The 14,335-nt window shown below is 47.9% G+C and overlaps 4 non-coding genes across 4 annotated transcripts; all 4 read right to left on the bottom strand.

The window, feature by feature from the left end:
* Positions 1–827: 827 nt before the first annotated feature.
* On the bottom strand, positions 828–901 carry TRNAI-AAU (transfer RNA isoleucine (anticodon AAU)). Its single transcript has one exon. It is a non-coding gene; the product is annotated as a tRNA-Ile (tRNA).
* Positions 902–4,406: 3,505 nt separating this feature from the next.
* On the bottom strand, positions 4,407–4,480 carry TRNAI-AAU (transfer RNA isoleucine (anticodon AAU)). The gene has a single exon. It is a non-coding gene; the product is annotated as a tRNA-Ile (tRNA).
* Positions 4,481–7,986: 3,506 nt separating this feature from the next.
* TRNAI-AAU (transfer RNA isoleucine (anticodon AAU)) lies at positions 7,987–8,060 on the bottom strand. The gene has a single exon. It is a non-coding gene; the product is annotated as a tRNA-Ile (tRNA).
* A 3,506-nt stretch (positions 8,061–11,566) lies between these two features.
* TRNAI-AAU (transfer RNA isoleucine (anticodon AAU)) lies at positions 11,567–11,640 on the bottom strand. Its single transcript has one exon. It is a non-coding gene; the product is annotated as a tRNA-Ile (tRNA).
* Positions 11,641–14,335: the final 2,695 nt, after the last annotated feature.

The raw sequence follows: 14,335 nt of genomic DNA, 5'->3' as shown, positions 1-14,335 counted from the left end.
TGAGCATCGTTGCGCAGTCATGCCTCCTGCCTGCAACATTTTCAGTTGAGTGGGTGACAGCCCTGTTATCCTTTGCCAGATACCTACTCCATTTACAGGAATTGTAATCAATTGCCTTTGCACTCACACATTTGCCGGGCATGGTTATCATTTGCACAGGCAATCAATCAGTTGCCATTCTTTGGCAATGACTGCCCAGGTCCCATAGCATTTGCCAGGATCAGAAGCTGGGCACGGCTAAGTGGGGCAGGGATGCTGCTGATAGGATATCCCAGCAGGTCCTTGACCTATTCCAAACAATGAGACCTTGTAGAGGAAACCAAGAGGAAAGATTGGTACACGGCGATTTGATTGATGGGGGGCCTGCAAAAAAGGGGGGATGCCCAGGGGGTGTCCAAAGTTTAAGTTACCCATGGCGGGCCAGAGGGGTGCTGTGCTGCGATGTTGGGCCCATCTCCTGCCCGCAGGTTGATCCGACTCCCACAATTCAGAAGCCAGAAGACTCCTGAGATGTCAGCACACTGCAAAGTTGGAGTGATGTTATCAATTTGGGACTGGAGGGAAATACCTGTGCTGCCACCACAGGCTAAGAAGAGGAGGACCACGGATAGACTGCCTTCTTGCAGTCCTTTTGCTACAGCACTAGGACATGTAGTCATTTCAGGAGCCAAAGAACTGTTTTTGGCATTAGCCAGAGGAAGTCTTTGCTTATATTGTGCTATTACTCAGAATTCCACATCGGCTTATTATATTACAGATTTCATATTCGTCCAATGAGAGTTCTTCATTCATGAAGCTCCAATTTTAAAAGGAAACTTAAAAAGGTGTGGCCAGTACGGGGATCGAACCCGCGACCTTGGCGTTATTAGCACCACGCTCTAACCAACTGAGCTAACCGGCCATTAATACTCACGTACAAAGCAACAGCTACTAGCAGCTGCTGTCAGCAGAACAATGTTCTTAGTACATTCCCATTGAGCCCTTAGCGCCTGCGCTCAGCACATGGGAAGGCGACTTGCAGCCCATGAGACGCGCCTGACAAGATGGAGCAGGTGACATCTAGGCCATACTTTGGCATGCACTGGATAAGAGCATTTGCACAAGATGTCGTCTTTGGGCCAGTTACAACCACTTTTGGGAAGGCTTACTGCTGCCACGGACTGCTGCCATTATAGACTCCACGCTCGAGGCTACATTATGAGGGGCAGCTGTCCTGTCCAAGCCTCAATGCCTAATGACTATAGAGTTGCTCCATATATAATACTAGTCCAATTTAGGTATTTTGCACCACAAAGTTATTTGCCACTTGGCTTACTTATGGCAACCTATTCTAAAGTCACTTCCAAGGTGACTCTAAGCAGTGCTTTAAGTGGGATTAGAAATTGAGGGGGGCTCTCGTTAGGGGGCGTGGCCTAGGCATGGGTGTGCTTAGTCCACGCCCCCATCAAGAACCCCCCTCGCCTAAGAGGTGAGGGTTGCTAAAAGAAGCAGAGCTGGGGTGCACTGGCATTATTACCTTTAATGCGCCCAGCCCCTCCTTTTAAACAAAAGAAGCGGCTAAGCGGAGCAAAGGTGTGACACCAGTATGCCACAGCTCACACCCAGCAGGCAGCCTTTTCATTCAAGGAGCCACATGCTGCAATGCTTTACCACAGGCTCCTTGAATGAAAGTGATGCCTGCTGCTGATGGCTCTGTACTCTGAAACAGGAGGAGGTCTGAACTGCCCAGCTCGCCTTTTGTTTCTGAGTAAATAGCCATCAGCCAGCGTGAGTAGCGCAGGGGCTTCATGCTGGGTGATGGCTATTTACTCAGAAACAAAAGGAGGCCTGGCAGTCCAGCCCTCCTCCTGTTTCAGAGTACAGAGCCACCAGGCAGCCTGCACTGGACGGTTGCACCTGCTGCTTGCAGGTGACAGCACTTCGGTTTAGAAAAAAAGAAAAGGCAATTACTTTTTTTCTAAACCGTAGTGCTGACACCTGCAGGCAGCTTGTGTAACCGTGCAGCCGCTGCACGGGCAGCCTCAGGTGTCAGCATGGCTGGGGCTAGTCGGGGGTGAGTCCCGGCAGGGCCCCGGTTTAGGAGCTTTTTCTGGAGACTGCCGGGGCTCGGCCCATGCTAGCCCCAGCCCACTTAAAGCTCTGACTCTAAGTATCAAAGACTGATGATGCTCCTTGAAATGTCTTTTTCCGGGAAGTCACTTCTGTCCTTGTATCTCACCAGGAACTGGATGTGTTGCCTGCAGGTTACATATAGATTGCTGTGGTAGGTGCATTAACCCACTAGGCGAGCTTATCAGGTTTCAAACCTGGGACTTGCAAGACACACATGCGCACAAACACATGCTGCAAAAAACGGGACTTCCTCTGAGGCATCAGGTTGAATGTTGGTGCATGTCCCTTCCTTCATCTAGTATTACTTCCATTGGCCAATGGCAACCATTTTCCACCCCAATATTGAGGATATTTAGTTTCACAAAGAGAGAATAATCATTGGAGGTGCGAGGCATGTAAAATCTGGCCCAGCATTAAGTCTTTGTCTTCACCCTGGGGCGTATATTGATATGGGCAGAGATGTCTCCTGCCACTGTACCCGGGGACGTCAGTTGGGGGTCACCAGAGGTCGCATCTGCGACCTTTGAGGTCTCCCTTGCGACATCTGTGTTCTCCCTTGCAACCTCTTGAAAAAAGTTCTCTTTTTTTGTTTTTTTGGGGGGGTTTTGTAATGCAAGCTCCTAGGCTGTGGCCAGCACCATGTAGCTCTTTACTTCTGGAGTGGCTGGCTTTCTTGTTCAGGGCCGTTAAAAAAAATAAGAAAAATAAGAACAGGAGTGCCAAAAGTCTAACACTTTCAGCACTGACCCTAAATTAGAAAGAATAGGAATACCAAATAATGTGTCTTTCTGGAATGCTATACAATCATTGCTAGACTCATTAAAGGTTTATTTCAGGCACACTTCAGGGGGTGAGTCACTGATTTAGTCTGTTCTTAAACGCCTCAACTCAGCCTTTCATCTTTCTGAGGTCGATAAATGAGTACCAACACATGTTGGGTGATATTGGGTGTATATTTTTACTATATAAAGCGCTTAAGCGTAAGTGTTATATAATAACACATCATTATCATTTGGTCATGGACTTCTGCTTGCATTCACAGTAATTTGGGAATATGGGCCTATACACTCTGATCTTAACAATACATATGGCGATCCATTCTTGTATGAAATGTACATCACATTATGTACATCACACTATAGTGATATTGTAACCATATTTTTCGTGGTGTACAGTGCTATGTGATGCCACTGCCTGTTTCGTCAACGGGTGAAAGGTTGTGTTCCATCGCTTCCTGCGATATCACTTCAGGGTGGGGTCAAATGACATCACTTCCTGTGATGTCATCAGGGGGTCAAGGGTCGTGTGATGTCACTTCCGCTACCCCTGGCATTTTGGTGAAATGACGTCCCTTTGGGGTTGCTGCCTGTTAATGATTGTTTAAACACTCACTCTCTGCTCTCAAAGCTGTGAGATTTGTTGTGCTCTTGCTTACTCCCATTCCAAGCCGCTTCTACCCCGCCGTACTGAGCATCGTTGCGCAGTCATGCCTCCTGCCTGCAACATTTTCAGTTGAGTGGGTGACAACCCTGTTATCATTTGCCAGATACCTACTCCATTTACAGGAATTGTAATCAATTGCCTTTGCACTCACACATTTGCCGGGCATGGTTATCATTTGCACAGGCAATCAATCAGTTGCCATTCTTTGGCAATGACTGCCCAGGTCCCATAGCATTTGCCAGGATCAGAAGCTGGGCACGGCTAAGTGGGGCAGGGATGCTGCTGATAGGATATCCCAGCAGGTCCTTGACCTATTCCAAACAATGAGACCTTGTAGAGGAAACCAAGAGGAAAGATTGGTACACGGCGATTTGATTGATGGGGGGCCTGCAAAAAAGGGGGGATGCCCAGGGGGTGTCCAAAGTTTAAGTTACCCATGGCGGGCCAGAGGGGTGCTGTGCTGCGATGTTGGGCCCATCTCCTGCCCGCAGGTTGATCCGACTCCCACAATTCAGAAGCCAGAAGACTCCTGAGATGTCAGCACACTGCAAAGTTGGAGTGATGTTATCAATTTGGGACTGGAGGGAAATACCTGTGCTGCCACCACAGGCTAAGAAGAGGAGGACCACGGATAGACTGCCTTCTTGCAGTCCTTTTGCTACAGCACTAGGACATGTAGTCATTTCAGGAGCCAAAGAACTGTTTTTGGCATTAGCCAGAGGAAGTCTTTGCTTATATTGTGCTATTACTCAGAATTCCACATCGGCTTATTATTTTAGAGATTTCATATTCGTCCAATGAGAGTTCTTCATTCATGAAGCTCCAATTTTAAAAGGAAACTTAAAAAGGTGTGGCCAGTACGGGGATCGAACCCGCGACCTTGGCGTTATTAGCACCACGCTCTAACCAACTGAGCTAACCGGCCATTAATACTCACGTACAAAGCAACAGCTACTAGCAGCTGCTGTCAGCAGAACAATGTTCTTAGTACATTCCCATTGAGCCCTTAGCGCCTGCGGTCAGCACATGGGAAGGCGACTTGCAGCCCATGAGACGCGCCTGACAAGATGGAGCAGGTGACATCTAGGCCATACTTTGGCATGCACTGGATAAGAGCATTTGCACAAGATGTCGTCTTTGGGCCAATTACAACCACTTTTGGGAAGGCTTACTGCTGCCACGGACTGCTGCCATTATAGACTCCACGCTCGAGGCTACATTATGAGGGGCAGCTGTCCTGTCCAAGCCTCAATGCCTAATGACTATAGAGTTGCTCCATATATAATACTAGTCCAATTTAGGTATTTTGCACCACAAAGTTATTTGCCACTTGGCTTACTTATGGCAACCTATTCTAAAGTCACTTCCAAGGTGACTCTAAGCAGTGCTTTAAGTGGGATTAGAAATTGAGGGGGGCTCTCGTTAGGGGTGTGGCCTAGGCATGGGTGTGCTTAGTCCACGCCCCCATCAAGAGCCCCCCTCGCCTAAGAGGTGAGGGTTGCTAAAAGAAGCAGAGCTGGGGTGCACTGGCATTATTACCTTTAATGCGCCCAGCCCCTCCTTTTAAACAAAAGAAGCGGCTAAGCGGAGCAAAGGTGTGACACCAGTATGCCACAGCTCACACCCAGCAGGCAGCCTTTTCATTCAAGGAGCCACATGCTGCAATGCTTTACCACAGGCTCCTTGAATGAAAGTGATGCCTGCTGCTGATGGCTCTGTACTCTGAAACAGGAGGAGGTCTGAACTGCCCAGCTCGCCTTTTGTTTCTGAGTAAATAGCCATCAGCCAGCGTGAGTAGCGCAGGGGCTTCATGCTGGGTGATGGCTATTTACTCAGAAACAAAAGGAGGCCTGGCAGTCCAGCCCTCCTCCTGTTTCAGAGTACAGAGCCACCAGGCAGCCTGCACTGGACGGTTGTACCTGCTGCTTGCAGGTGACAGCACTTCGGTTTAGAAAAAAAGAAAAGGCAATTACTTTTTTTCTAAACCGTAGTGCTGACACCTGCAGGCAGCTTGTGTAACCGTGCAGCCGCTGCACGGGCAGCCTCAGGTGTCAGCATGGCTGGGGCTAGTCGGGGGTGAGTCCCCGGCAGGGCCCCGGCTTAGGAGCTTTTTCTGGAGACTGCCGGGGCTCGGCCCATGCTAGCCCCAGCCCACTTAAAGTTCTGACTCTAAGTATCAAAGACTGATGATGCTCCTTGAAATGTCTTTTTCCGGGAAGTCACTTCTGTCCTTGTATCTCACCAGGAACTGGATGTGTTGCCTGCAGGTTACATATAGATTGCTGTGGTAGGTGCATTAACCCACTAGGCGAGCTTATCAGGTTTCAAACCTGGGACTTGCAAGACACACATGCGCACAAACACATGCTGCAAAAAACGGGACTTCCTCTGAGGCATCAGGTTGAATGTTGGTGCATGTCCCTTCCTTCATCTAGTATTACTTCCATTGGCCAATGGCAACCATTTTCCACCCCAATATTGAGGATATTTAGTTTCACAAAGAGAGAATAATCATTGGAGGTGCGAGGCATGTAAAATCTGGCCCAGCATTAAGTCTTTGTCTTCACCCTGGGGCGTATATTGATATGGGCAGAGATGTCTCCTGCCACTGTACCCGGGGACGTCAGTTGGGGGTCACCAGAGGTCGCATCTGCGACCTTTGAGGTCTCCCTTGCGACATCTGTGTTCTCCCTTGCAACCTCTTGAAAAAAGTTCTCTTTTTTTGTTTTTTTGGGGGGGTTTTGTAATGCAAGCTCCTAGGCTGTGGCCAGCACCATGTAGCTCTTTACTTCTGGAGTGGCTGGCTTTCTTGTTCAGGGCCGTTAAAAAAAATAAGAAAAATAAGAACAGGAGTGCCAAAAGTCTAACACTTTCAGCACTGACCCTAAATTAGAAAGAATAGGAATACCAAATAATGTGTCTTTCTGGAATGCTATACAATCATTGCTAGACTCATTAAAGGTTTATTTCAGGCACACTTCAGGGGGTGAGTCACTGATTTAGTCTGTTCTTAAACGCCTCAACTCAGCCTTTCATCTTTCTGAGGTCGATAAATGAGTACCAACACATGTTGGGTGATATTGGGTGTATATTTTTACTATATAAAGCGCTTAAGCATAAGTGCTATATAATAACACATCATTATCATTTGGTCATGGACTTCTGCTTACATTCACAGTAATTTGGGAATATGGGCCTATACACTCTGATCTTAACAATACATATGGCGATCCATTCTTGTATGAAATGTACATCACATTATGTACATCACACTATAGTGATATTGTAACCATATTTTTCGTGGTGTACAGTGCTATGTGATGCCACTGCCTGTTTCGTCAACGGGTGAAAGGTTGTGTTCCATCGCTTCCTGCGATATCACTTCAGGGTGGGGTCAAATGACATCACTTCCTGTGATGTCATCAGGGGGTCAAGGGTCGTGTGATGTCACTTCCGCTACCCCTGGCATTTTGGTGAAATGACGTCCCTTTGGGGTTGCTGCCTGTTAATGATTGTTTAAACACTCACTCTCTGCTCTCAAAGCTGTGAGATTTGTTGTGCTCTTGCTTACTCCCCATTCCAAGCCGCTTCTACCCCGCCGTACTGAGCATCGTTGCGCAGTCATGCCTCCTGCCTGCAACATTTTCAGTTGAGTGGGTGACAACCCTGTTATCATTTGCCAGATACCTACTCCATTTACAGGAATTCTAATCAATTGCCTTTGCACTCACACATTTGCCGGGCATGGTTATCATTTGCACAGGCAATCAATCAGTTGCCATTCTTTGGCAATGACTGCCCAGGTCCCATAGCATTTGCCAGGATCAGAAGCTGGGCACGGCTAAGTGGGGCAGGGATGCTGCTGATAGGATATCCCAGCAGGTCCTTGACCTATTCCAAACAATGAGACCTTGTAGAGGAAACCAAGAGGAAAGATTGGTACACGGCGATTTGATTGATGGGGGGCCTGCAAAAAAGGGGGGATGCCCAGGGGGTGTCCAAAGTTTAAGTTACCCATGGCGGGCCAGAGGGGTGCTATGCTGCGATGTTGGGCCCATCTCCTGCCCGCAGGTCGATCCGACTCCCACAATTCAGAAGCCAGAAGACTCCTGAGATGTCAGCACACTGCAAAGTTGGAGTGATGTTATCAATTTGGGACTGGAGGGAAATACCTGTGCTGCCACCACAGGCTAAGAAGAGGAGGACCACGGATAGACTGCCTTCTTGCAGTCCTTTTGCTACAGCACTAGGACATGTAGTCATTTCAGGAGCCAAAGAACTGTTTTTGGCATTAGCCAGAGGAAGTCTTTGCTTATATTGTGCTATTACTCAGAATTCCACATCGGCTTATTATTTTACAGATTTCATATTCGTCCAATGAGAGTTCTTCATTCATGAAGCTCCAATTTTAAAAGGAAACTCAAAAAGGTGTGGCCAGTACGGGGATCGAACCCGCGACCTTGGCGTTATTAGCACCACGCTCTAACCAACTGAGCTAACCGGCCATTAATACTCACGTACACAGCAACAGCTACTAGCAGCTGCTGTCAGCAGAACAATGTTCTTAGTACATTCCCATTGAGCCCTTAGCGCCTGCGGTCAGCACATGGGAAGGCGACTTGCAGCCCATGAGACGCGCCTGACAAGATGGAGCAGGTGACATCTAGGCCATTCTTTGGCATGCACTGGATAAGAGCATTTGCACAAGATGTCGTCTTTGCGCTAGTTACAACCAGTTTTGGGAAGGTTTACTGCTGCCACGGACTGCTGCCATTATAGACTCCACGCTCGAGGGTACATTATGAGGGGCAGCTGTCCTGGCCAAGCCTCAATGCCTAATGACTATAGAGTTGCTCCATATATAATACTAGAGCAATTTAGGTATTTTGCACCACAAAGTTATTTGCCACTTGGCTTACTTATGGCAACCTATTCTAAAGTCACTTCCAAGGTGACTCTAAGCAGTGCTTTAAGTGGGATTAGAAATTGAGGGGGGCTCTCGTTAGGGGGTGTGGCCTAGGCATGGGTGTGCTTAGTCCACGCCCCCATCAAGAGCCCCCCTCGCCTAAGAGGTGAGGGTTGCTAAAAGAAGCAGAGCTGGGGTGCACTGGCATTATTACCTTTAATGCGCCCAGCCCCTCCTTTTAAACAAAAGAAGCGGCTAAGCGGAGCAAAGGTGTGACACCAGTATGCCACAGCTCACACCCAGCAGGCAGCCTTTTCATTCAAGGAGCCACATGCTGCAATGCTTTACCACAGGCTCCTTGAATGAAAGTGATGCCTGCTGCTGATGGCTCTGTACTCTGAAACAGGAGGAGGTCTGAACTGCCCAGCTCGCCTTTTGTTTCTGAGTAAATAGCCATCAGCCAGCGTGAGTAGCGCAGGGGCTTCATGCTGGGTGATGGCTATTTACTCAGAAACAAAAGGAGGCCTGGCAGTCCAGCCCTCCTCCTGTTTCAGAGTACAGAGCCACCAGGCAGCCTGCACTGGACGGTTGCACCTGCTGCTTGCAGGTGACAGCACTTCGGTTTAGAAAAAAAGAAAAGGCAATTACTTTTTTTCTGAACCGTAGTGCTGACACCTGCAGGCAGCTTGTGTAACCGTGCAGCCGCTGCACGGGCAGCCTCAGGTGTCAGCATGGCTGGGGCTAGTCGGGGGTGAGTCCCCGGCAGGGCCCCGGCTTAGGAGCTTTTTCTGGAGACTGCCGGGGCTCGGCCCATGCTAGCCCCAGCCCACTTAAAGTTCTGACTCTAAGTATCAAAGACTGATGATGCTCCTTGAAATGTCTTTTTCCGGGAAGTCACTTCTGTCCTTGTATCTCACCAGGAACTGGATGTGTTGCCTGCAGGTTACATATAGATTGCTGTGGTAGGTGCATTAACCCACTAGGCGAGCTTATCAGGTTTCAAACCTGGGACTTGCAAGACACACATGCGCACAAACACATGCTGCAAAAAACGGGACTTCCTCTGAGGCATCAGGTTGAATGTTGGTGCATGTCCCTTCCTTCATCTAGTATTACTTCCATTGGCCAATGGCAACCATTTTCCACCCCAATATTGAGGATATTTAGTTTCACAAAGAGAGAATAATCATTGGAGGTGCGAGGCATGTAAAATCTGGCCCAGCGTTAAGTCTTTGTCTTCACCCTGGGGCGTATATTGATATGGGCAGAGATGTCTCCTGCCACTGTACCCGGGGACGTCAGTTGGGGGTCACCAGAGGTCGCATCTGCGACCTTTGAGGTCTCCCTTGCGACATCTGTGTTCTCCCTTGCAACCTCTTGAAAAAAGTTCTCTTTTTTTGTTTTTTTGGGGGGGTTTTGTAATGCAAGCTCCTAGGCTGTGGCCAGCACCATGTAGCTCTTTACTTCTGGAGTGGCTGGCTTTCTTGTTCAGGGCCGTTAAAAAAAATAAGAAAAATAAGAACAGGAGTGCCAAAAGTCTAACACTTTCAGCACTGACCCTAAATTAGAAAGAATAGGAATACCAAATAATGTGTCTTTCTGGAATGCTATACAATCATTGCTAGACTCATTAAAGGTTTATTTCAGGCACACTTCAGGGGGTGAGTCACTGATTTAGTCTGTTCTTAAACGCCTCAACTCAGCCTTTCATCTTTCTGAGGTCGATAAATGAGTACCAACACATGTTGGGTGATATTGGGTGTATATTTTTACTATATAAAGCGCTTAAGCATAAGTGCTATATAATAACACATCATTATCATTTGGTCATGGACTTCTGCTTACATTCACAGTAATTTGGGAATATGGGCCTATACACTCTGATCTTAACAATACATATGGCGATCCATTCTTGTATGAAATGTACATCACATTATGTACATCACACTATAGTGATATTGTAACCATATTTTTCGTGGTGTACAGTGCTATGTGATGCCACTGCCTGTTTCGTCAACGGGTGAAAGGTTGTGTTCCATCGCTTCCTGCGATATCACTTCAGGGTGGGGTCAAATGACATCACTTCCTGTGATGTCATCAGGGGGTCAAGGGTCGTGTGATGTCACTTCCGCTACCCCTGGCATTTTGGTGAAATGACGTCCCTTTGGGGTTGCTGCCTGTTAATGATTGTTTAAACACTCACTCTCTGCTCTCAAAGCTGTGAGATTTGTTGTGCTCTTGCTTACTCCCATTCCAAGCCGCTTCTACCCCGCCGTACTGAGCATCGTTGCGCAGTCATGCCTCCTGCCTGCAACATTTTCAGTTGAGTGGGTGACAACCCTGTTATCATTTGCCAGATACCTACTCCATTTACAGGAATTCTAATCAATTGCCTTTGCACTCACACATTTGCCGGGCATGGTTATCATTTGCACAGGCAATCAATCAGTTGCCATTCTTTGGCAATGACTGCCCAGGTCCCATAGCATTTGCCAGGATCAGAAGCTGGGCACGGCTAAGTGGGGCAGGGATGCTGCTGATAGGATATCCCAGCAGGTCCTTGACCTATTCCAAACAATGAGACCTTGTAGAGGAAACCAAGAGGAAAGATTGGTACACGGCGATTTGATTGATGGGGGGCCTGCAAAAAAGGGGGGATGCCCAGGGGGTGTCCAAAGTTTAAGTTACCCATGGCGGGCCAGAGGGGTGCTATGCTGCGATGTTGGGCCCATCTCCTGCCCGCAGGTCGATCCGACTCCCACAATTCAGAAGCCAGAAGACTCCTGAGATGTCAGCACACTGCAAAGTTGGAGTGATGTTATCAATTTGGGACTGGAGGGAAATACCTGTGCTGCCACCACAGGCTAAGAAGAGGAGGACCACGGATAGACTGCCTTCTTGCAGTCCTTTTGCTACAGCACTAGGACATGTAGTCATTTCAGGAGCCAAAGAACTGTTTTTGGCATTAGCCAGAGGAAGTCTTTGCTTATATTGTGCTATTACTCAGAATTCCACATCGGCTTATTATTTTACAGATTTCATATTCGTCCAATGAGAGTTCTTCATTCATGAAGCTCCAATTTTAAAAGGAAACTCAAAAAGGTGTGGCCAGTACGGGGATCGAACCCGCGACCTTGGCGTTATTAGCACCACGCTCTAACCAACTGAGCTAACCGGCCATTAATACTCACGTACACAGCAACAGCTACTAGCAGCTGCTGTCAGCAGAACAATGTTCTTAGTACATTCCCATTGAGCCCTTAGCGCCTGCGGTCAGCACATGGGAAGGCGACTTGCAGCCCATGAGACGCGCCTGACAAGATGGAGCAGGTGACATCTAGGCCATTCTTTGGCATGCACTGGATAAGAGCATTTGCACAAGATGTCGTCTTTGGGCCAGTTACAACCACTTTTGGGAAGGCTTACTGCTGCCACGGACTGCTGCCATTATAGACTCCACGCTCGAGGCTACATTATGAGGGGCAGCTGTCCTGTCCAAGCCTCAATGCCTAATGACTATAGAGTTGCTCCATATATAATACTAGTCCAATTTAGGTATTTTGCACCACAAAGTTATTTGCCACTTGGCTTACTTATGGCAACCTATTCTAAAGTCACTTCCAAGGTGACTCTAAGCAGTGCTTTAAGTGGGATTAGAAATTGAGGGGGGCTCTCGTTAGGGGGCGTGGCCTAGGCATGGGTGTGCTTAGTCCACGCCCCCATCAAGAACCCCCCTCACCTAAGAGTTGGGGGCTGCTAAAAGAAGCAGAGCTGGGATGCACTGGCATTATTACCTTTAATGCGCACATCCCCTCCTTTTAAACAAAAGAAGCGGCTAAGCGGAGCAAAGGTGTGACCCCAGAATGCCACAGCACACACCCAGCAGGCAGCCTTTTCATTCAAGGAGCCACATGCTGCAATGCTTTACCACAGGCTCCTTGAATGAAAGTGATGCCTGCTGCTGATGGCTCTGTACTCTGAAACAGGAGGAGGTCTGAACTGCCCAGCTCGCCTTTTGTTTCTGAGTAAATAGCCATCAGCCAGCGTGAGTAGCGCAGGGGCTTCATGCTGGGTGATGGCTATTTACTCAGAAACAAAAGGAGGCCTGGGAGTCCAGCCCTCCTCCTGTTTCAGAGTACAGAGCCACCAGGCAGCCTGCACTGGACGGTTGCACCTGCTGCTTGCAGGTGACAGCACTTCGGTTTAGAAAAAAAGAAAAGGCAATTACTTTTTTTCTAAACCGTAGTGCTGACACCTGCAGGCAGCTTGTGTAACCGTGCAGCCGCTGCACGGGCAGCCTCAGGTGTCAGCATGGCTGGGGCTAGTCGGGGGTGAGTCCCCGGCAGGGCCCCGGCTTAGGAGCTTTTTCTGGAGACTGCCGGGGCTCGGCCCATGCTAGCCCCAGCCCACTTAAAGCTCTGACTCTAAGTATCAAAGACTGATGATGCTCCTTGAAATGTCTTTTTCCGGGAAGTCACTTCTGTCCTTGTATCTCACCAGGAACTGGATGTGTTGCCTGCAGGTTACATATAGATTGCTGTGGTAGGTGCATTAACCCACTAGGCGAGCTTATCAGGTTTCAAACCTGGGACTTGCAAGACACACATGCGCACAAACACATGCTGCAAAAAACGGGACTTCCTCTGAGGCATCAGGTTGAATGTTGGTGCATGTCCCTTCCTTCATCTAGTATTACTTCCATTGGCCAATGGCAACCATTTTCCACCCCAATATTGAGGATATTTAGTTTCACAAAGAGAGAATAATCATTGGAGGTGCGAGGCATGTAAAATCTGGCCCAGCGTTAAGTCTTTGTCTTCACCCTGGGCATATATTGATATGGGCAGAGATGTCTCCTGCCACTGTACCCGGGGACGTCAGTTGGGGGTCACCAGAGGTCGCATCTGCGACCTTTGAGGTCTCCCTTGCGACATCTGTGTTCTCCCTTGCAACCTCTTGAAAAAAGTTCTCTTTTTTTGTTTTTTTGGGGGGGTTTTGTAATGCAAGCTCCTAGGCTGTGGCCAGCACCATGTAGCTCTTTACTTCTGGAGTGGCTGGCTTTCTTGTTCAGGGCCGTTAAAAAAAATAAGAAAAATAAGAACAGGAGTGCCAAAAGTCTAACACTTTCAGCACTGACCCTAAATTAGAAAGAATAGGAATACCAAATAATGTGTCTTTCTGGAATGCTATACAATCATTGCTAGACTCATTAAAGGTTTATTTCAGGCACACTTCAGGGGGTGAGTCACTGATTTAGTCTGTTCTTAAACGCCTCAACTCAGCCTTTCATCTTTCTGAGGTCGATAAATGAGTACCAACACATGTTGGGTGATATTGGGTGTATATTTTTACTATATAAAGCGCTTAAGCATAAGTGCTATATAATAACACATCATTATCATTTGGTCATGGACTTCTGCTTACATTCACAGTAATTTGGGAATATGGGCCTATACACTCTGATCTTAACAATACATATGGCGATCCATTCTTGTATGAAATGTACATCACATTATGTACATCACACTATAGTGATATTGTAACCATATTTTTCGTGGTGTACAGTGCTATGTGATGCCACTGCCTGTTTCGTCAACGGGTGAAAGGTTGTGTTCCATCGCTTCCTGCGATATCACTTCAGGGTGGGGTCAAATGACATCACTTCCTGTGATGTCATCAGGGGGTCAAGGGTCGTGTGATGTCACTTCCGCTACCCCTGGCATTTTGGTGAAATGACGTCCCTTTGGGGTTGCTGCCTGTTAATGATTGCTTAAACACTCTCTCCTCTCAAAGCTGTGAGATTTGTTGTGCTCTTGCTTACTCCCCATTCCAAGCCGCTTCTACCCCGCCGTACTGAGCATCGTTGCGCAGTCA

The sequence above is a fragment of the Ambystoma mexicanum genome, chromosome 1p (genome assembly GCF_040938575.1).
Source record: "Ambystoma mexicanum isolate Mex_15411 chromosome 1p, UKY_AmexF1_1, whole genome shotgun sequence".
Taxonomy (NCBI): Eukaryota; Metazoa; Chordata; class Amphibia; order Caudata; family Ambystomatidae; genus Ambystoma; species Ambystoma mexicanum.
Note: the sequence above shows the minus strand (reverse complement) of the source record. Positions and strands in the feature narration are given on the sequence as shown.